The following is a 21,596-nucleotide window of genomic DNA, read 5'->3' on the forward strand; positions in this document are numbered from 1 at the left end:
AACAAAACAAAACACCTGTCTGATGTAGCTCAGTGGATTGAGCGTGGGATGCAAAGCAAATGGTCACCAGTTCAATTTTCAGTCAGGGCACATGCCTGGGTTGTGGGTCTGGTCCCCAGTGGGGGCCACGTGAGAGGCAACCACACATTGATGTTTCTCTTCCGTTCTTTCTCCCTCCCTTCCTTTATTTCTAAAAATAAATAAATAAAATCTTTTTAAAAAATCAATCTTCACACACATCAGTAGGAAAAGCGGACCGCCAAGAAAGACAAACACAAATAATAAGGATACCATTAAACGAATTATATAATTAGTGATTTGTTTTTTAAAAAACTTCTTCATTTTAGAAAATAAATTAATGGAATATGAGGCCATATTTGAATGCTTAAAGAGTAAATGCATGCCCTGGCTGGTGTAGCTCAGTGGACTGAGCACAGGCCTGCAAACCAGAGGGTCACGGTTCAATTCCCAGTCAGGGTACATGCCTGGGTTGCAGGCCAGTTCCCATTGGGGGATGCAAAAGAGGCAACCATACATTGATACTTCTCTCCCTCTCTCCTTCCCTTCCTCTCTAAAGGTAAATAAACAAAACATCTTTTTTAAAAAAGAGTAAATTCATTTAAGTAAAACTATTCTCAGACAGGTATTAAATTTATTTTATTTTATTCTTGTTCAAATACGGTTGTCTGCATTTTACCCCCACCACTCCCCCCTACACCAGCCATTCCCACCTGCCTCCCCTGATCCAAATAACCAGAGGGAGGGAATAATGGGGGGAACTTTTTTAATTGAGGCTTCTTGATAGCTGAATCCAAACCTTTACCACTGCAAAGGAAAAATATTATGGAAACTGGACAGATGCCAGGAGGTTGGTTTATAAATAATAGACTAACTTATCTTGAAATAAAAAGGATAGCTCCAAAAGAGTAGAAAATGTAGAGAGCAGACAGGGAGTGGAAAGAAAAACACCCTGAAATTACCTTTGAATAAAGCTGAAACCTGAATAATTGAGCAAGGCTTGGTGAAGAACAGTCCCTGTCAGGTTAATTGGCAGAGGAGGATGAGTTAATGTGGGTGTAACTCTAATAATAACATAATGTAGCCCTTCAGATAAAATTGCTAAGACACAAAATCCCACTTAGGAGCTGCATATGAACATTGAATAGGAGAGCTGAGCTGGAACACATTTTTTCTCTTATAACCAATAAAATATATTAAACCTATATTGATGGTAATATTGCCTTATGTTTTCATAATTGATTGTATTTTATTTTTTCACATTTTTATTGCTGTTCAAATACAATTGTCTCCATTTTTCACCCACTACTCCTCACCATTCCAGCCATCCCCACTTCCCAGACTTCGTCCTACCCAGAATTAGCTTTGTCTATGTGTCCTTTATACATGTTCCTGACTGTATTTTATGGTCGTACAGATAAGAATGCAGGTGGTGGCGTGGTGTGGTGGAAGGATGCCTAGATTGAGAGTGGTGCAACTTCTTCAAGCAGCTCACCCATTAAGCAGTGTGCACAGGTTTGCTCTCCAATCTGGTCTCAGCTTACTCACCTGTGACATAAGCAGCTGGAACTTAGGAAACTTGAACAAAGGTACATCTGTGGGTTTAATATTGTTTTTCTGAGAATACCCCAAATTTTCAGACAATATTGTATGTGTGTGAGGTTTTCAGGTTTAGTTTTGGATAGGTTCCCAAAGGGGCATGAAGCACAATCTCAATCAAACACCACTAAATCAGATCACGTCTAAAAAAGAAAAAGAAAAAAAGAAACACTCTAGCTCACTGATACTAAATGCAATGGAAAACCATGGAAATGGGAACTTGAAACATACTGTATATATCAGAATTTATAAGTCATATACCACATAATGGTCCATAATGATAGACCATATATATGATGGTGGTTCTATAACACTACAATAGAGATGAAAAATTCCTGTATCCTAGTGATAACCCAGTTGTAATATTGGAGCACAATGCATTGCATATTTGTGGTAATACTGGTGTAAACAAACCTATTGTACTGACAGTCATATAAGAAGCATAGCATATATAACTATGTACAGCACATAGCACTTGAGACTGATAATATATGAGTATTTACTAGTTTATGTACTTACTATAACATACTTTTTATCATTACTGTAGTGTACACTTTATTTTATTTTATTTTATTTTATTTTATTTTATTTTATTTTATTTTATTAATGCTCAAGTATAGTTTTCTGTCTTACATTACCAGCCCTCCCCACCCTCACCAGTATTCCCCACCTCCTTCCTATTTCAACCCCCACGTTAGTTATTGTCCATGTGTCCTTTATACTTGCTCCTGTGAATCTCTCCCCTTTTCCCCTGTGATTCTCTCCACTCTCCTCTCTAGACCCTGTCAGCCTGTTCTGTATTTCAGTGTCTTTGGTCATATTGGCTTGCTTGTTTATTTTATTGTTTAGATTCCTGTTAAAGGTGAGATCATATGATATTTGTCTTTCACAGCCTGGCTTATTTCACTCAGCGTAATGCTTTCCAGTTCCATCCATCCTGTTGCAAAGGGTAGGAGCTCCTTCTTTCTTTCTTCTGCATAGAATTCCATTGTGCAAATGTACCATAGTTTAAAGATTCATTCATTTACTGATGGGCACCTAGGTTGCTTCCAATTCTTGGCTATTGCAAATTGAGCTGCAATGAACATTGGTGTGCATAGGTTCTTTTGGATTGGTGTTTCACGGTTCTTAGAATATACTCCTAACAGTGGAATTGTTGGGTCAAAAAGCATGTTGATTTTTAGATTTCTGAGAAAATTCCATACTGTTTTCCATAAGGGATGTAGCCAGTCTGCAAACCCATCAAGAATAAAGTAGGGTCCCCTTTTCCCCACAACATCTCCAACATTCATTGTTTATTGCTTTGTTGATGATGGCCATTCTCACTGGTGTAAAGTGGTATCTCATTGTGGTTTTACTTTGCATCTCTCTGATAGCTAACGATATTGAGAATCTTTTCATGTCTCTGGATCCTCTGTATGTTACCCTTGGAGAAGTGTCTGTTCAAGTCCTTTGCCCATTTTTTAATTGGGTTGCTTGTCTTCTTAGAGTGGAGTCAAGTAAGTTCTTTGTATATTTTGGAGATTAAACCTTTGTCTGAGGTATCATTAGCAAATATGCTTTCCCAAACTGTTGCTTCTCTTTTTATCTCGACACTGTTTTCCTTAACCATGCAGAAGCTCTTAATTCTTATGAGATTCCATTTCTTTATTCTTTCCGTTATGTCCCTTGCTCTAGGGGATGTATCAGTAAAAATATTGTTGTGTGCAATATCTGAGATTTTCCTGCCAATGTTCTCCTCTAGGGCTTTAATGGTTTCCCGGATTATATTGAAGTCTTTTATCCATCTTGAATTAATTTTGGTGTCTGGTGTAAGTTGGTGCTTGAGTTTCATTTTTTTTTTTTTGCACGTAGCTGTCCAGTTCTCCCAACACCATTTGTTGAAGAGGCTATCTTTACCGTATTTTATGTTACTGCCCCCCTTTGTAGAATATTAATTGACTGTAGAGAGTTGGGTTTATTTCTGGGCTCTCTGTTCTATTCCATTGGTCTAAGTGCCTGTTTTTATGCCAGTACCAGGCTGTTTTGATTACAGTGGCTTTGTAATACAGTTTGATATCAGGTATTGTGATTCCTCCTACTTTGTTCTCCTTTCTCAAAATTACAGCTGCTATTCGGGGTCTTTTATGGTTCCATATAAATTTTTGAAGTGTTTGTTCTATGTCTGTGAAATATGCCATTGGTACTTTAATAGGTATTGCATTGAATCTGTAAATTGCTTTGGGTAGTATGGACATTTTCATGATGTTAATACTTCTAACCCATGAACACGGTATATGTTTCCATTTGTTTGTCTTCTTGATTTCTTTCTACAGTGTTGTTTCTGCATACAGGTCTTTTACCTCCTTGGTTAGGTTTATTCCTATATATATATTTGCTATATCAAATGAGATTTTTTCTTGATTTCTGCTTCTGCTGATTCATTGTTAGAATATAATAATGCCTTTGATTTCTGACTATTGAGTTTGTAATCTGCTGTTTTGCTAAATTCATTTATTAGTTTGAGGAGTTTTTTGGTAGAGTCAATAGAATTTTCCAGGTACACTATCATGTCATCTGCGAACAATGACGGTTTTGTTTCCTCCTTTGCGACTTGGATGCCTTTCATTTCCTTTTCTTGTCTGACCGCTGTGGCTAAAAGTTCCAATACTATATTAAATAGAAGTGGGGAAATTGGACAACTTTGTCTTGTTCCTGACCTTAGTGGAAAGGATTTTAGTTTTTGCCCATTGAGTATGAAGTTGGCTGTGGGTCTCTCATATCTGGCCTTTATTGAGAAATGCTCCCTCTATTCCCACTTTTCTGGGAGTCTTTATTATAAATGGGTGTTGTACCTTCTCAAAAGCTTTTTTTCATATCTATTGATATGATGATTTCATTTTTGTCTTTGCTTTTGTTTCTGTAATATATTACATTTACTGATTTGCGAATATTGAACCATCCTTGCATTCTTGGGATGAATTCCACTTGGTCGTGGTGTATGATCTTTTTGATATATTGTTTGATGCAATTTGCCAATATTTTATTGAGGATTTTAGTGTTTATGTTCATCAACAATATTGGACTAAAGTTTCCTTTCTTTGTTGTGTCTCTATCTGGTTTTGAAGTTAAAATGATGCTGGCTTTAATAAAAGACTTTGGGAGTTTTCCATAAGTTTGAATTTTTTGTAATAGTCTGTGAAGAATAGGGGTTAGCTCTTCCTTAAATGCTTTGTAGAATTCTCCTTTAAAACCATCTGGTCTGGGGCTTTGTATGACGAGAGTTTTTTGATTACTGCTTCAATTTCATGTGCTGCTATCGGTCTGTTCAGGTTTTCTACTTCTGATTCATTCAGATTTGGACGATTATATTTTTCTAGAACTTTGTCCATTTCAGCCAAGTTTCAAATTTCTTGGCATACATTTCCACATAGTAATTTCTTACAATCTCTTCTATTTCTGTTATCAGTTGTAATTTCCCCTCTTTCATTTCTGATTGTGTTTATTTGTGTTCTCTCTCTTCTTTTCTTGATGAGCCTACTTAAAGGCTTCTCTATTTTGTTTATCTTTTCAAAATCCAACTCCTGGATACATTGATCCTTAGAATTGTGATTTTAGTCTCTATGTCATTGAATTCTGTTCTGTCTTTGTTATTTCCTTCCTTCAAAGTCAGGCGTTGGGTTAGGTCATTTGTTTGAAATATATCTATCTTCTTAAGTAAGCCTATATAGCTATGACCTTCCCTCTCAGGACTGCCCTGGCTCTGTCCCATAAGTTTTGGATTGTTGTGAGTTCATTTTCATTTGTTTCCAGAAACATTTTGCTTTCTTCCCTAATTTCATTCTTGACCCATTCTTTGTTTAGTAGCATACCATTCAGTCTCCATGATTTTGGGTGTTTTGGGTTTTCTCCTCTGGGGTTGGTTTCCAATTTCAGTCCCTTGTGGTCAGAGAAAATGCTTGGTATTATTTCAATTTTCTTGAATGTGCTGAGGCTCATTTTGTGTCCTACCATGTGGCCTATCTTTGAAAATGTTCCATGTGCTTTTGAAAAGAACGTGTATTTAGCTTCTTTGGGATGAAGGGCTGTCTATATATATCAGTTAAGTCCATTTGATCTAGGGCATTGTTCAATGTCACAATATTTTTGTTGATATTTTGATTGGAAGACCTGTCCATTTTTGCCAGTGGGGTGTTAAATTCCCCTATTATAATTGTGCTGTTGTCAACATCATTTTTGAGGTCCTGTAAGATTTTCTTTATATATTTGGGTTCTCCTATGTTGAGTGTATATATATATATATATATATATATATATATATATATATATATGATGTTAATGTCTTCTTGGTGGATTCTTTCCTTGATTATTATGAAGCGACCTTCTGGGTCTTTCTTTTGGCCCTTTTTTGAAGTCTATTTTGTCTGATATTAGAATTACTACCCCAGCTTTTTTTTTTCTTGTTTGTTTGCTTGGAAAATTTATTTCCAGCCTTTCAGTTTTAGTCAGTGATGGTCTTTCGTCCTGAGGTAGGTCTCCTGTAGGCAGCATATGTGTGGGTCATGCTTTTAATCCATTCAGCTATTCTATGTCTTTTGATTGGAGCATTTAATCCATTTACATTTAAGGTTATTATTGATAGGTACTTATTCCCTGCCCTTTTTGTACCTGAGTTCCTCTCTGTCTCTCTCTTTTCCTTCTTTTCCTTAAAGCCGTCCTATTAGTATTTCTTGTAGAGCTGGTTTTTTGGAAGCATATTGTTTTAGACTTCTTTTGTCTTGGAAGCTCTTTATTTGGCCTTCTATCTTGATTGAGAGCCTTGCTGGGTAAAGTGGCCTTGGTTGTAGGCCTCTGATTCTCATTAGTTGGAATATTTCTTGCCCTTCTCTTCTTGGTTGGAGTGTTTCCATTAACAAATCGGTAACTAACCTTATTGGGGCTCCCTTGTATGTTACTTCCTTTATCTCCCTTGCTGCCTTTAAGATTCTCTCTTTGTCTTGGAATTTTTCCATTTTAATGATGTGTCTTGAAGTGGGCCTCTTTGGGGTCCTCTTGATTGGGACTGTCTGTGATTCCTGGATTCTTGTGGCTTTTTCCCTCTTCAAATTAGGAAAGTTTTCCCTCATTACTTTTTCAAATAGGTTTTCTATCCCTTGTTCTTCTTCTTCTCCTTCTGGTATCCCTGTAATTCGAATATTATTATGTTTCATATTGTCTTGCATTTCTGTTAATCCCTCCTCATTCTTTCTGAGCCTCTTTTTCTTTTCTTGCTCTTCCTGCGAGAATCTTTCTGCTTTGTCCTCCAATTTTCTGATCCGATCCTCTGCCTCATCGATCCTGCTTTTCATTCCTTCTACTGTGTTCTTCAGTTCAGAAATTGTATTCTTCATTTCCTCTTGGCCTTTGCTTGTGGTTTCTATTTCCTTTTTCATGTTGGCATTGTTTGTAGAGAGTTCCTTGTATCTCCCCTGTAGTTCCTGGTAGCTTGTTGTAAGCTCTTTGAATTTCCTGATAACCAGTGCTTTGAATTCCATATCTGGTAGTTGACTGGTCTCTATTTCATTTAACATTCTTTCAGAGACTTCCACCTTTTCTTTCCTTTGGGGATTGTTTCTTTGTCTCCCCATTGTTTGTGAGTGTCTTCTTGTTAGCCTCAGTTTCCTAAATTGATCGGTCTGACTCCCTGGGTGTATGGTGTGAACTTCTATGGCAGAATACCCTTGAAATTCAGTGGTGCTGTCTCCTGCATGTATCTTGATGTTCCCCACTTCCACCTACTCCTTTATTTATTGTGCATGTTTGATCACTTGGAGGGGAAGGCAAATGTTTTATGGCAGCAGAGGAGTATTTTATGTTATTTACAGTCACGGCTCATAGAGATGAAATAGAAACTCTTTAGGCTGTATATAGTGTTAAGCATAATCTTCAACCCAACTTGCCACTTTTAAGAAAGGGTGGACAAAAGATAAGTCTCTTGTTGGGGAGGTAAGGCTTTTGAGTTGGATCTAGAAAGCAATAAGGTTGTGGGTGGTCAGATTTTTAGGTAATGTGAGAGTAAAGAATAGTAACTAGGTGTACTGTGTGAGCAAATAGAGTTAATCACTACAGCAATAGAATTCAGGAACCTGTAAAGTGGTCTAAGACCTGAGAAATGTGTTATGAAGTACTTACATTTGTATAGAACGGCTATTATTTAAAATAATATTAGAGCAACAATCATATGACAGACTCTATGTGATCTGTCTGAATGGGGGTATGGAGGTTTTGGTAGTGTGCCAAAGGAAAACAAGTGGCGTGAAGTATAGAAAATTAGCAATACACTGTGGTGGAAAGAGCAGGGGAAACCTGTCAAACAATATAATATAACCAGCCAAGACTAAAAATCCTATACAGAAAGAGGAGGAATACAAAGATACTTTTAAGATATAAAAGAAGTGAGAATAATGAAAAAAATAATACAACTATGCAGTAACTTGAGGCTTCTTTGCTATAGCAAAGTGAAATTTGTCTCTTTGTCTCTCTTGTTGAGATGCCTCCTCTTTGGGTCCCACTCTGGTCCTTTCGCAGTTCCCAGTTGTTTGTGTCTCTTGTGGGTAAAAGAAAACAAAGCAACAAACAAACAAACACCAAAAAAAGGGCAGGAGAAAGGAGGAATAAGCGATAAGTTTTTGAAGAAAGGAAGAAGTAGTAAAACCAGGATAAAGAAAGGATAGGAATAAAGTATTGAAAGATAAAGCAATAACAAAATTTAAAAAATATGGTTACTTTTTAAAAAGTTGCTAAAAAAATGAAAACAAGCAAACAAACAAAAACCCTTCCCTTGTTGTTTTCAAACTGTTTTGTTGTTGTTGTTGTTGTTGTTGCAGCAGAACCTCTCTGTGGGCTGGCGTGCAGGCACACCAGCCAGGCTACCAGACTGGGATGCAGGTGCCCGCACACCTGTCAGGCTGCCTGAGTCTCATGAGATCTGGCAAGGTCCTTTCCAGTCCCGTGGTGGGACTCAGATGCTTCCACCCCCCTCTGGATGGCTGCTGGGCTGGGTATGAAGTAAGGCAAGCTGCTGTCTCAGTAGAACACCTCAGTTCACTTTCCAATAAAGACTTCTCCACAAAGCCTGCCTCTCATCCCAGCCCAGTCCCCAGGAGACCAGTGATGACAATGCTCTCCTCACTTCTCCTGGGCTGGTGGGCTGGCAACCACAGAGTTTGCAGTTGAACATGGCCCTCTGCCCTTGTTACCCTCTCTGTAAACTTAAGCAGACAGTTCTCTGCCTGGTATTGCCCAGCCTTGCTTAGATGGGGAAGGAGGGAGTCAGTTCTCTCCCATGGACCCTATAGCAGGCCCAAGGCTCCCAAAGAGTCTGTTGTAGACCCGTTGTGTGTGGGCTTCTGAAGCGCCGTCCATAGCAGGTGCCCCTGGCGCTGGTCCAAGACTGAAGCCTCTGTACCCTGGCCATGGGGGCGGCACCGAGGCCATTAGGCACTGGCCCCTGCTGCTGCCACCTCTGCTTTGTCTTTACTCACATCATGGAGTCTCCACTGACCTGTAGCTGTGTGGTCCCTCTGTCACACTCTCTGGTCTCTTATTTTTATAAATGCTGGGGAAGTGTTGGCTGATTGTGCTGTTCCTCAGTGGATCAGCCAGGACTTTCTCCCAGGGGTACGAGAACTGGAATCACTCCATCCTACTCTGTCACCATCTTCTTCCTTATTCTATAAAGGAGGCTATTTTTTTCAGAAAGGTTACTTTCTGTATTATATTTGTGATCCGTATGAAGCTCCCAGAGAGGAATTCCCTTGTCTTTTCTCCTCCTGAGAAACTGCTCTGTGCTTGCACATCGTGTCCCCAACTCTACACCTATCCACTTTCTACTCATAAAAAATAAAGTTTGCTGTAAAGTAGTTTGCCATGCTATACCAGCAGACGCATCATACATCTTGTGTTTACTGGGTTTCTTAATTACATCATTTCTCTTGTGCTTGATTTAATCTCATGTTGTTTTATATACTGATATATTATAGAGGCTTTCAGTCTAAGAGTGATAGCCTATTCCATACAGCCTAGGTGTCTAGTAGGCTGTATCATCCTTGTGTGTCTTAGTGTACTACAGAATTTTTGCAAAATGATGGAATGCCTCACGGTGCGTTTCTCAGAATGCATCACCATTGTTAAGTTTCTCATTGTTGTAATTGGTTATTTTAATGCCAGCCTTCTATGGAATAAATAGACATGAATAACTAATATAACCAGATTTTGTTTTATATGGATAAATGCCTTCATTTGGAAATCCCCCAAAAGCAGATGGCAGGATGTATGTGTGCAGATGGCTTATGGGGAGGGAATTTCAGGGAGCTTAAGTGAAAGATTGGGAATGTAAGAAAGGAAAGGCAGTGTAGATAAACCTATTACTGCTCTAGGAAGGTGGTGCTCAATCCTGCTGGGCTGCTGAGGACTGTGTAGAATGTGCCTCAGAATTGGCCCAATACGTTGGGCAAACTGGCATCAATGTATACAAGTACTCCTATTTCTCATCAACTGAAGGTTGTCCTTTGAGGCATAAAATCCAGGTTTACACACATGCCCAAGGGTTCCACTGTGTATGAAAGAACCTTCAGGTAGAGAAGCAAAGACACACAAGCATGTATACAGTCATGGTCAGCACACATGAGACACTCATCACAGCTTCGTGGGACTTCTGTGGAGAAAAATGGGGGCTGAGAGGATATGAAGTGGGGCATGAAAATACTTCAGTTGGCACATAAATCCAATCAGATTCCTACTCAGTCACTGTTATCACAATCCAAGAACCCATGAGAACTGATACCAATACATAGTTAAGAGTGTGGGCTTCAGCCACCTACCAACATTCACATCCTAGTTCTGCTGTGTGGCCCTTTGCAAGTTAGGTGACATCCCTGTGCCTCAGTTTTCTCATCTGTAATATGGAGATCCATTCACTCAATAACTACTCACTGAGGATACCCCATGTGACTATACTGGTCTAGGTGCTGTGGTAGGATGTGACCACACAGGTGAAGCTTACATCTTGGAGACAAAATAATAATGGGATAAATAATAAGTAAATCACTGAAGTGCAATAAAACAGGTGAGGATAAGGGAAAATAATATTGGGGATTGTGGGAAGAGGAGAGTTATTTTAGAAAGAAAAGGAACACATTCCGATAAGATGACTGTTTAGTAGAGACACAAGTGAGTGAGGAAGTAAATTGTGCAAATTCTATAAAATACTATCTTCTGTGGAGGAAACAATGAGTACCCATAAAAGATGTGAGACCCAAATGGATTAGTGTATGCACAGGAGGCTCAGAGGAGGGGCCTGACATATGGGAAACAAGCATGGCTATTATCATCATTACTATTATTGTTATCATATTATTATTGGATTTATTAGACTATCCTTTTATTTAAGCTAGACTTGCAAAATAACTATACTCCCTTTTGATGGTAGTTCTTGAAGACAAAATGAGGGCTCCTCATCCTAGGTATCTAGGGTCAGTAGAATTGTATAGATCTCTGAATATTATTGTTATAATATTATTTCAAGAAAAGAAAATGGGTATCTTAAGAAGATTCCTGGCTCCTTCCTAACATAGGAAGTAGCTGGTAGAAGTTGTAACTGTTTCAAGGAGTGAGGAAGGCAGCTGTCACAAAGCTGATCACAGAGGTAGCACTGGTCCAGAAGGGGACTCCCTGGGACAATAGACCTCCAGACACTGTCATGAAGAGTAGAGAAGTTCCACAATTAGCCTATGAGTGTGGCCATTCCAGGCCATATTCATCTATCCCAGAAGGTCATTCTTCATAAAGTGAGCCTGTGTAAAGGACTAGCCCTGTGCATCTTTGTGCTAGTGTATCCTTTCATGCTCTGCTCTCTTCCCCAAGAACATGCTGTGTGACCATGTCCAGAAACACATTCCAAAGGCCAGCCAGCATCACTTCCACTGCCCTGGTGAGGAAGGAGCTAAATATTTTAGTTTATTCAAGCTTCCACAACAAACTACCATAGACTGGGGGCCTTATGAGCAACAGAAACATATTCCTTATAGTTCTGGAGATTGGGAAATTCAGATTTGGTGACTGCTGAGAGCCTGCTTCCTGATTCATGTTTTTACTATCTCTTCACTTGGTGGAAGAGTTGAGGGAGCTTAGTGAGACTTTTTTATAGGGGGATGAAAATTCCATTCATGAAGGCTCCACCCTCATGACCAAATCCCAAACGTCCAGTTGATGGCACTAACCAAACAAAATATGAACTCAAGTCTATGCCTTAGGGATTCCCTGAAACAAAGGTGAATTAACAGGATACTTAAAACAAGTACTGTGTGTATCTATGCACTATCAAAATAATTCTGCTGGGGAAAGACTTACTAAACTGCTTGCAGGAGAAATGATAGGACCAGTAGGTGTGCGCTCCTGGGAGGGAGAAGCCTCTTCTCCCTGGCTGAAGCCCTCAGCATGTATCTTCCAGGAAGAGGGACAGAGGCTGCAGGGGAGAGGTCGGGGGATGCAGGGTTCCTAAGTATAGCTGATCGCTGTGTGTGAAGATCTTCTCCAGTGCCTGCTCTGCCATACTCCAGGCACAGCTCTGCCCTCATGGTGGGAGGGAGAGTAGAGAGGTACAGTGCATAGGTGGAAAGAGGCAGGGGTGTGAAGGGAGCAGAAGCAGTCTGACATGCGGAGTCAGTCAGGTAATTGATGCAAGGGGCAGTGATGGTTCATGACTGCACAGATCCTGCTGTATCTGATGGTATCCTGTCTTGATACTTAAGCCCAGGAGCAAAAATAGGGTTGTTTGCTAGTTCAAAATTTCTTCTTTATTTTCACAGGTATGTACTATTAGGAACCCCATTTTAAAGCTGAGAATACTAAAGGAAGAGAAAAATGAAGTAACTTCTTTGATGTCCCAGAGCTAATAGTTGGGCAATGGAGCAATAAAATCTATTAATACCTGATATCAGCCCCTAGGATCCTGACTGAGCCTTGCTCAATCTCCCCCAACCCTTGTTGAGAGGGAGGTTCCTGTGAGGAGGGGTACCTCCAAAGGCCCTTCCTGTGGTTCTGATTCAGTCATGTAAGTTTATGAAGTTGTTAAAAACAAGACAACAGGCCCACAATGGAATCTCATGCTAAATACCACATCACCAAACTAAGACTTAACTTAGTTACAGTTTAGGCTCTCCCAGAAGTGGAATCTTAAACCAGTCAATCAGGGATTACCTGATCAGCACTAGTTAGGCTTGATGGACCTCAGCTGTTTCCTAAAGGAAAGTGACCTTGCAATAAGTAACCAAATAGCCTTTTTACCTAATATGACCCCGTTGTTTCCATTTCTTCTGCCTATAAAATGCCTCATTTTGTACAGCTCCTTGGATCCAGTTTCTACCCATTAGAAAGCTGCCCAGATCATGAATTGCTAAATAAAGTCAATAAGCTCTTTAAAATTTACTGGGTTAATCTTTAACAAGCATTTATCAAAACAGGAATAAAATACAAGGCAAAGAAAAAATGAAAAAAATAAGTAATGTTGGGTATGAATGTTCAAAGATTTATGTAGTTAGTGTTTCTACCTCCCTAGTACTCCACCCCTCTCCTGCCATATTTACATGTGAGTGAATGTATGTGTAACACTGGCTATGACTAATTATTTGTTTAACCCTTACAGATGTTATTAAATGATACTGTAGCCAGATGCTGTTCTAAATTTCTGACACTCTGACATTCATTTAGTCCTCAGAACAAGATGGGTACAATTTTTATTCCCACTCACAGGTGAAGAAGAGGTAGCATAGGATGGGAAAGTGGTTATTGCCAGGTCACAGTATGTGTGTGTGTGTGTGTGTGTGTGTGAGAGAGAGAGAGAGAGAGAGAGAGCCTTTTCCCCACAGGGACACTGACCAGGTACTTTTTAATTACACCACGAAGCTTCTTTGATGGAAGTCTTGTGAGTGTTATAAGTGTTAGATTGGACAACACTCTCCGGGCCTGGGCCATCTTACTAAATCTACTCTTGCTAAATGTTAAAATATGGCACAGCATTTTCAGATTCTGTGCTGTAAACAGACTGAGCTTGACAGGAACCCAACCCAGTAAATGTGCCAGCTGAAATCAATGTGTAATTGAAAAAAGACTGTATATAAACAGTGGCTAAGTTCCCTTCAAAAACTACCTTGTGACACACACGTCTCAGTTTTGAATAGAGCATCCCAAGTGGTGAACCCCTTGAGTTCCATAACATAAGCACTGATGGTTGTGCCAATGTTTATCTAAGGTCAAAATAAAAAATAAAGTAAGAAATTATGAAATAAGAAAGAAAACAAGGGAGAAAGGGTGAGAATGTAGAAGAAACTCAACTCCAGGTTATAGCTCAGGGACAAGTAAACCAGCAAACTCTAAGTATCTTTCATAAATGAGTTCTGAGGAATTAGGAGGAAGAGAGATGATGAGTTTTACTCTCTAGAAAGAGATATTTTATAGTGGGACTTCAAATTGGAATTCCTAAAAGATAAGAGAGAAAATTTTATGATTTAAATGGGACAGAAAATGTAAAAATGAAGAAAACTGAGATCTTAGTGAAAACTTTTCCACCCTGGTGCAGTTAGGCTGGGAGATCAGTCCTTCTTTGGTGCCCTTTATCCCAATGCAGACTCCTAATTTGTTGCCCCTTGGATAGTTCAGGTTCCACTGAGGCAGGTTCCACTGAGTTCAGGTTCCACTGAGTAGTGGCATGCCATCTTCAGGAAGGACAAGGCAGAGCTGGGTATCTGCTACTTGTCCTTACTAAGGGAGGACAGAACAGGAGCTGGCTTCCAGGGTGAATAAGAAAAAGTTCTTTCCAGATATCCAGGCAGCTCATGACACTAGCAGCACCACAAACAAGAAAAAGTACCTCTTCTCTCCCATGGGATACAGCCTGTGCCAATGAGTAGTTGGGAGCAAGCAGGACATCTGCCCCACTTTCCCTGCCCCAGGCCTCTGGGCGTGATCAATTATAGGACCCTAAGTTTCACAGTACAGCTCTGGTATTTTGTTCCTCTGAAATGAAAACAATAAAACAATACTGAGCTTCAACTTTGAGAGCACAAAGGTGAGAGGTGGATAAGTAATTAAGCCTGTACACCCTTTCATTAGTTTCTTAAAATTACTATAGCAAAGTACCACACAGAGAAGCATAAAGAAACCGAAATGTTTTCCCTCAAAGTTCTGGAAGCTGGAAATCTGAAATCAAAGTGTGTGCAGTGGGAAACTTTTTCCAAAGCCCCATCAGGGGATAATTTATTTCTTCCAGCTTTCTGCAGCACCCAGACACTCCTTGCCCTGGGCAATATCACTCCCATCTCTGTCTCTATCTTCACAGGGCATTTTCATTCTATGTGTGCATCTTTTTGTTTCTCTTATCTTTCTATAAAAACACCAGTTATATTGAATAAGGGCCCACCCTAATTACCTCATTGTAACTTGATTATATCTGCAAAGACCCCATTTCCATTGAAGGTCACATATTCCCAGGTTCCCAAAGGTAAGAAATTCACCAAGTATTTTGAGGGAACATAATTCACCCTGTAACACCCTCTGGTGGGAGAGTTTGGAAGCATGGAGGAATGGATGCTTTTCCTAGGTTTTTCCTGTGGGTTAAGCTCTAGATGACATCAGAATAAGTGGCTTATCAACATGACCTCACTGACTGCTTTCTTTGCTGCCTCCCCTCCCCTCCCTTGACACTGTTTATTCATCTCCAAAATAAACTACTTTATCTTGAACCTAACCTAAAGTACAGGCTGAAAATTCATGGCTTTGGTGAGAGGGAGGAGGGAAGTAGGGTGGGATTAGCCCCTTTGAGAGATTTCAAATCTCCAGGTCTAGTGCCGGGGCACCTTTATGGCCAGAAGAATACATGTTTCTGCTGGAATGAGTAGGACCTGAGCTGTGCCCAAGAGATGGAGTAGGTCAGAGTCACTCCTTCCCTCAGTGTAGCCAGCACCGGTCCCTGGATCATCCCTTGGGGTCAATGACATTGTGACCTGGGACACTGCACAACCTTTATTCTGCTCACGCATGTGGTTATCACATGTTAATACCCAGCAACCCTGGCATTTCCCTCCTTTTAGATGGTTAGACTGGGTACTGCCTAAAGGGCAAGTTCCCCACCTGGCTGAGAAGGGATGTCAGAGCCAGCTCTCCCCTCAGCTGGCACTGTGTCAGAGACCCTATCCTTTCATTCCAAAGCATCTGACTAAGACCCTGATGGGTGAATGCACATTTTCTACAGGGAGAAGCAAGAGTTCAATACTTCCCCCTTATTCATGGAAAATAAATTCCAAGACCCCCAGTGGATGCATGATAACTGGGGTAGTATTAAACCTTACATATTCTATGTTTTTTTCCTATACACATATGCCTATAATAAAGTTTAATTTATAAATTAGGCACATTAAGAGACTAATAACAGCTAATGATAAAATAGAACGATTATAACAATATTGTGTAATAAAAGTTATGTGAATGGCTTTGGAACCACTATTAAATAAAATAAGGGTAACTTTAACACAAGAACAGAGATACCATGACAGTTTATCAGGCTTCTAAGTTTTTATGGTGGAAAACATATGCAGTGTGAAAGAGTAGATAAAGAGATGGAACAAGATGATGTGAGATTTCATCACACTACTCAGCATGATACACTATTTAAAACTTATGTCATGATAGAACACAAAACAAGTCTCAACAAACTGAAGCAAATTGAAATTATACCAAACATTTTCTCCAACCACAAGAGACTGAAACTGAAAACCAACCCCAAAGGAAAACACCCAAAGCACTCAGAATCATGGAGATTACAGGGCATGCTATTAAACAACGAATGGTTCAAGAATGAAGTTAGAAAAGAAATCAAAAAGTTTCTAGAAATAAATGACGATGAACTCAAAACAACCCAAAACTTATGGAAAAGAGTGAAGACAGTACTGAGAAGCAAGTTTGTAGTGATACAAGCCTACATAAAACTTATAGAAACATTTCCAACAAAGAACCTAACCTTATGCCTACAAGAACCTGAGAAAAAACTACAAAGACAACCCAGAGCAAGTAGATGGAAGGAAATAACCGAGATCAGAGCAGACTTAAATGACATAAAGACTAAAGGCACAATTCTAAGGATCAATGAATCCAGGAGCTTGTTCTTTGAAAACATAAACCAAATCAACAAGCTTTTAACCAGGCTCATCAAGAAACAAAGAGAGAGGACCCAAATAAACAAAATCAGAAATGAAAGAGGAGAGATTACAACTGACACCACAGAAATACAAAGGATAGTAAGAAATTACTATGAAGAACTGTATGGCAAGAAATTTGAAAACCTAGGTGAAATGGACAAATTTCTGGAAAAACATAATCTTCTAAAACTCAATGAAAAAGAAGCAGAAAGTCTGGACAAACCACTACCAGCGAATAAAATTGAAAAAGCAATAAAAAAAAACCTCCAGTCACACAAAAGCCCTGGAGCAGATGGTTTCACAGGAGAATTCTACAAAGCATTTAAAGGAAGAGCTAACCGCGATCCTCCACAGACTATTTTAAAAAATCCAAAATGATGGAAGATTCCAAAACCCTTTTTATGAAGCCACCATCATCCTAATCCCAAAACCAGATAAAGAGACAACTAAAAAGAAAAATTCAGGTCAATATTGCTGATGAATATAGATACCAAAATTCTCAACAAAATATTGGCAAACCTTATTCAACAATACATAAAAAAAGATCATATACCATGACCAAGTGGGATTCATCCCAGGGTTGCAAAGATGGTTCAAGATTCACAAATCAGTAAATGTAATACATCGCATAAACAAAAGCAAAGACAAAAATCACATGATCATATCAATAAACACGGAAAAAGCTTTTGATAAGGTACAACACCCATTTATAATAAAAACAGCGGGTTAAAAAGCAAATATCCAAAAATCAAAGGCATTTTTGTATACTAACAATGAGGCAGCAAAAGCAGATATCAAGAAAAAAATCTCATTCAATATAGCAAAAACAAAAATAAAATACCTAGGAATAAACCTAACCAAAGAGGTAAAAGAGCTGTATGCAGAAAACTACACAACATTGAAGACAGAAATGAAGGAAGACACAAACAAATGGAAACATATACCGTGTTCATAGATTGGAAGAATTAACATCATCAAAATGTCCATACTACCCAAAGCAATTTACAGATTCAATGCAATACCTATTAAAGTACCAATGGCATATTTCACAGACATAGAACAAACACTTCAAAAATTTATATGGAACCATAAAAGACCCCAAATAGCAGCTGCAATTTTGAGAAAGAAGAACAAAGTAGGAAGGATCACAATACCTGATATCAAACTCTATTACAAAGCCACTGTAATCAAAACAGACTGGTACTGGCATAAAAACAGGCACATAGACCAATGGAACAGAACAGAGAACCTAAAAATAAACCCAACTTTCCATAGTCAATTAATATTTGACAAAGGGGGCAGTAACGTAAAATGGGGTAAAGATAGCCTCTTCAACAAATGGTGTTGGGAGAACGGGACAGCTACATGCAAAAAAATACACCAAAATAAATTCAAGATGGATAAAAGACTTAAATATAAGCCGTGACACCATTAAAATCCTAGAGGAGAACATTGGTAGGAATATCTCAGATATTTCATGCAGCAACATTTTTACTAATATGTCCCCTAGAGCAAGAAATATAGAGGAAAGAATAAACAAATGGGATCTCATCAAAATAAAAAGCTTCTGCATGGCTAAAGAAAACAGCATTAAAATAAAAAGACAACCAACTGTATGGGAAAACATATTAGCCAATGATACCTCAGACAAATATTTAATCTCCAAAATATACAAAGAATTTACATGATCCACTCTAAGAAGACAAGCAACCCAATTGAAAAGTGGGCAAAGGACTTGAACAGACACTTCTCCAAGGAGGATATACAGAGGGTCCAGAGGCACATGAAAAGATGCTCAATATTGCTAGCTATCAGAGAGATGCAAATTAAAACCACAGTGAGATACCACTTTACACCAGTCAAAATGGCCATCATAAACAAAGCAACAAACAGCAAATATTGTAGACGTTGTCAGGAAAAGGGGACCCTAGTTCACTGTTGGTGGGATTGAAGACTGTTCCAACCATTATGGAAAACAGTATGGAATTTTCACAGAAAACTAAAAATGGACCTTCCTTTTGACCCAACAATTCCACTGTTAGGAGTATATCCTAAGAATCCTGAAACACCAATCCAAAAAAACGTATGCACACCAATGTTCATAGCAGCACAATTTACAATAGCCAAGAGTTGGAAGCAACCTAGATGCCCGTCAGTAAATGAATGGATCAAAAAACTATGGTACATATACACAATGGAATTCTATGCTGCAGAAAGAAAGAAAGAGCTCCTACCTTTTGCAACAGCATGGATGGAACTGGAAAGCATTATGCTGAGTGAAATAGTCCAGGCAGTGAAAGACAAATACCAAATGATCCCACCTTTAACAGGAACGTAAACAACAAAACAAACAAGGAAGCAAAATTAAAACAAAGACACTGAAATAGTGAACAGGGGTATAGCGACCAGAGGGGTGAGTAGAGGGAATTTCAGGGGAAATAGGGGAGGGATTTAGAGGAACATATATAAAGAATACATGGACAACAACTGAGAAGGGTGGAAATGAGAGGGAGGGGGGAGCACAGTTACTGAAATGGGAGTAATAGACAGAAAACTGTACTTGAAAAATGATTTAAAACAAAACACTCAGCAAAGTGAAAATAGAGGGACCATTCCTCCAACTAGTAAAGGCCATAAATGAGAGACCTACAGCCAACATCATACACAATGGGCAAATACTAAAATGTTTTCCACTAAGGTCAGGAACAAGAGAATGCTGTCCACTTTCACCACTTCTATTCAATATAGTATTGGAAGTTTTAGCCACAGGGATCAGACAAGAAAAGGAAATAAAAGACACCCAAATTGGAAAGGAGGAAACAAAACTGTCACTGTTTGCAGAAGATGTCATAGTGTACATGGAAAATCCTATAGATTCTACCCTCAAACTGCTCGACCTAATAAATGAATTTGGCAAAACAATGGGATACCAGGTCAATATTCAGAAATCAAAGGCATTTTTGTACACCAACAATGAAACAGCAGAAGCAGAAATCAAGAAAAAAATCCCATTCCATATAGCAAAAAAAAAAACAAACAAAAACCTGTGAAATAAACCTAACCAAGGAGGTAAAAGACCCATATACATAAAACCACACAACACTGGAAAAAGAAATCAAGGAAGACACAAACAAATGGCAACATATACCCTGTCCATGGATTGAAAGAATTAACATTATCAAATTGTCTATATTAGCCAAAGCAATTTACAGATTAAATGAATACTTATTAAAGTAAAATAACATATTTTACAGGCATAGAGCCAACGCTTCAAAAAATTATGTGGAACCATAAACAACCCCGAAAGGCAGCTGCAATTTTGAGAAAAAAGAACAAAGTAGGAGAGATCACAATACCTGATAACAAACTGTATTACAAGGCCACTGTATGTTATGAGGCCACTGTAATCAAAACAGCCTGCTACTGGCATAAAAACAGGCACATAGACCAATGGAACAGAATAGAGAGCCCAGATATAGACCCAAGTCTCTAGGGCAGTTAATTTTCAACAAAAGGGCAGCAACATACACTGGAGTAAAAATAGCCTCTTCAACAAATGGTGTTGGGAGAACTGGACAGCTACTTGCAAAAAAATGAAACTCAAGCACCAACTTACACCATATATCAAAATAAATTAAGGTGAATGAAAGACTTAAATATAAGCTGTGACACCATTAAAGTCCTAGAGGATAACATTGGCAGGAAAATATCAGATATTTCACGCAGCAACATTTTTACTGATATGTCTCCTGGAGCAAGGAATATAAAGGAAAGAATAAACAAATGGGATCCCATTGCATGACTAAAGAAAACAGTATTAGAATAAAAAGAGAACCAAATGTATGGGAAAACATATTTGCCAATGATACCCAAGACAAGGGTTTAACCTCCAAAATATACAAAGAACTCACACAACTCCACTCTAAGAAGACAACTAACCCCATTAAAACGCGGACAAAGGACTTGAACAGACACTTCTCCAAGGGGAACATGTGTCTGATCCAGAGTCACATGAAAAGATGCTCAATATCGCTAGCTATCAGAGAAATGCAAATTAACACCACAATGAGATACCACTTTACACTGATCAGAATGGCTATCATAAACAAAACAACAAAGAACAAGTGTTGGAGAGTTTGTAGGAAAAAGAGGACGCTAGTTCATTGTTGGTGGAATTGCAGAGTGGCTACAACCACTGTGGAAAACAGTATAGAATTTTGTCAGAAAACTAAAAATGCATCTTCCTTCTAACCAAGCAACTCCACTGCTAGGATTATATCCTAAGAATCCTGAAACACCAATCCAAATAAAAAAAAAACATATGCACCCCAATGTTCATAGCAGCACAATTTACAATAACTAAGAGTTGGAAGCAACCTAGGTGCCCATCAATAAATTAATGGATCCAAAAACTATGGTACATTTACACCATGGAACTCTATGAAGCAGAAAGAAAGAAGGAGCTCCTACCCTTTGCAACAGCATGGATGGAACTGGAAAGCATTATGCTGAGTGAAATAAGACAGGTGGTGAAAGACAAGTACCATATGATCTCACCTTTACCAGGAACCTAAACAACAAAACAAACAAGCAAGCAAAATATAACAAATGACACTTAAATACAGAATAGGCTGACAGAGTCCAGAGGGGAGAGGGGAGGGAATTTCAGGGGAATTCACAATGAAGGATTCACAGGAACAAGTATAAAAGATACATGGATAAAAACTAAGGGGGGCAGAAATGGAAGGGAGGTGGAGAGCACTGGGTAGG

This window comes from Sturnira hondurensis, unplaced genomic scaffold, assembly GCF_014824575.4.
Source record: "Sturnira hondurensis isolate 20B ecotype Veracruz unplaced genomic scaffold, ASM1482457v3 Scaffold0001538, whole genome shotgun sequence".
Taxonomy (NCBI): Eukaryota; Metazoa; Chordata; class Mammalia; order Chiroptera; family Phyllostomidae; genus Sturnira; species Sturnira hondurensis.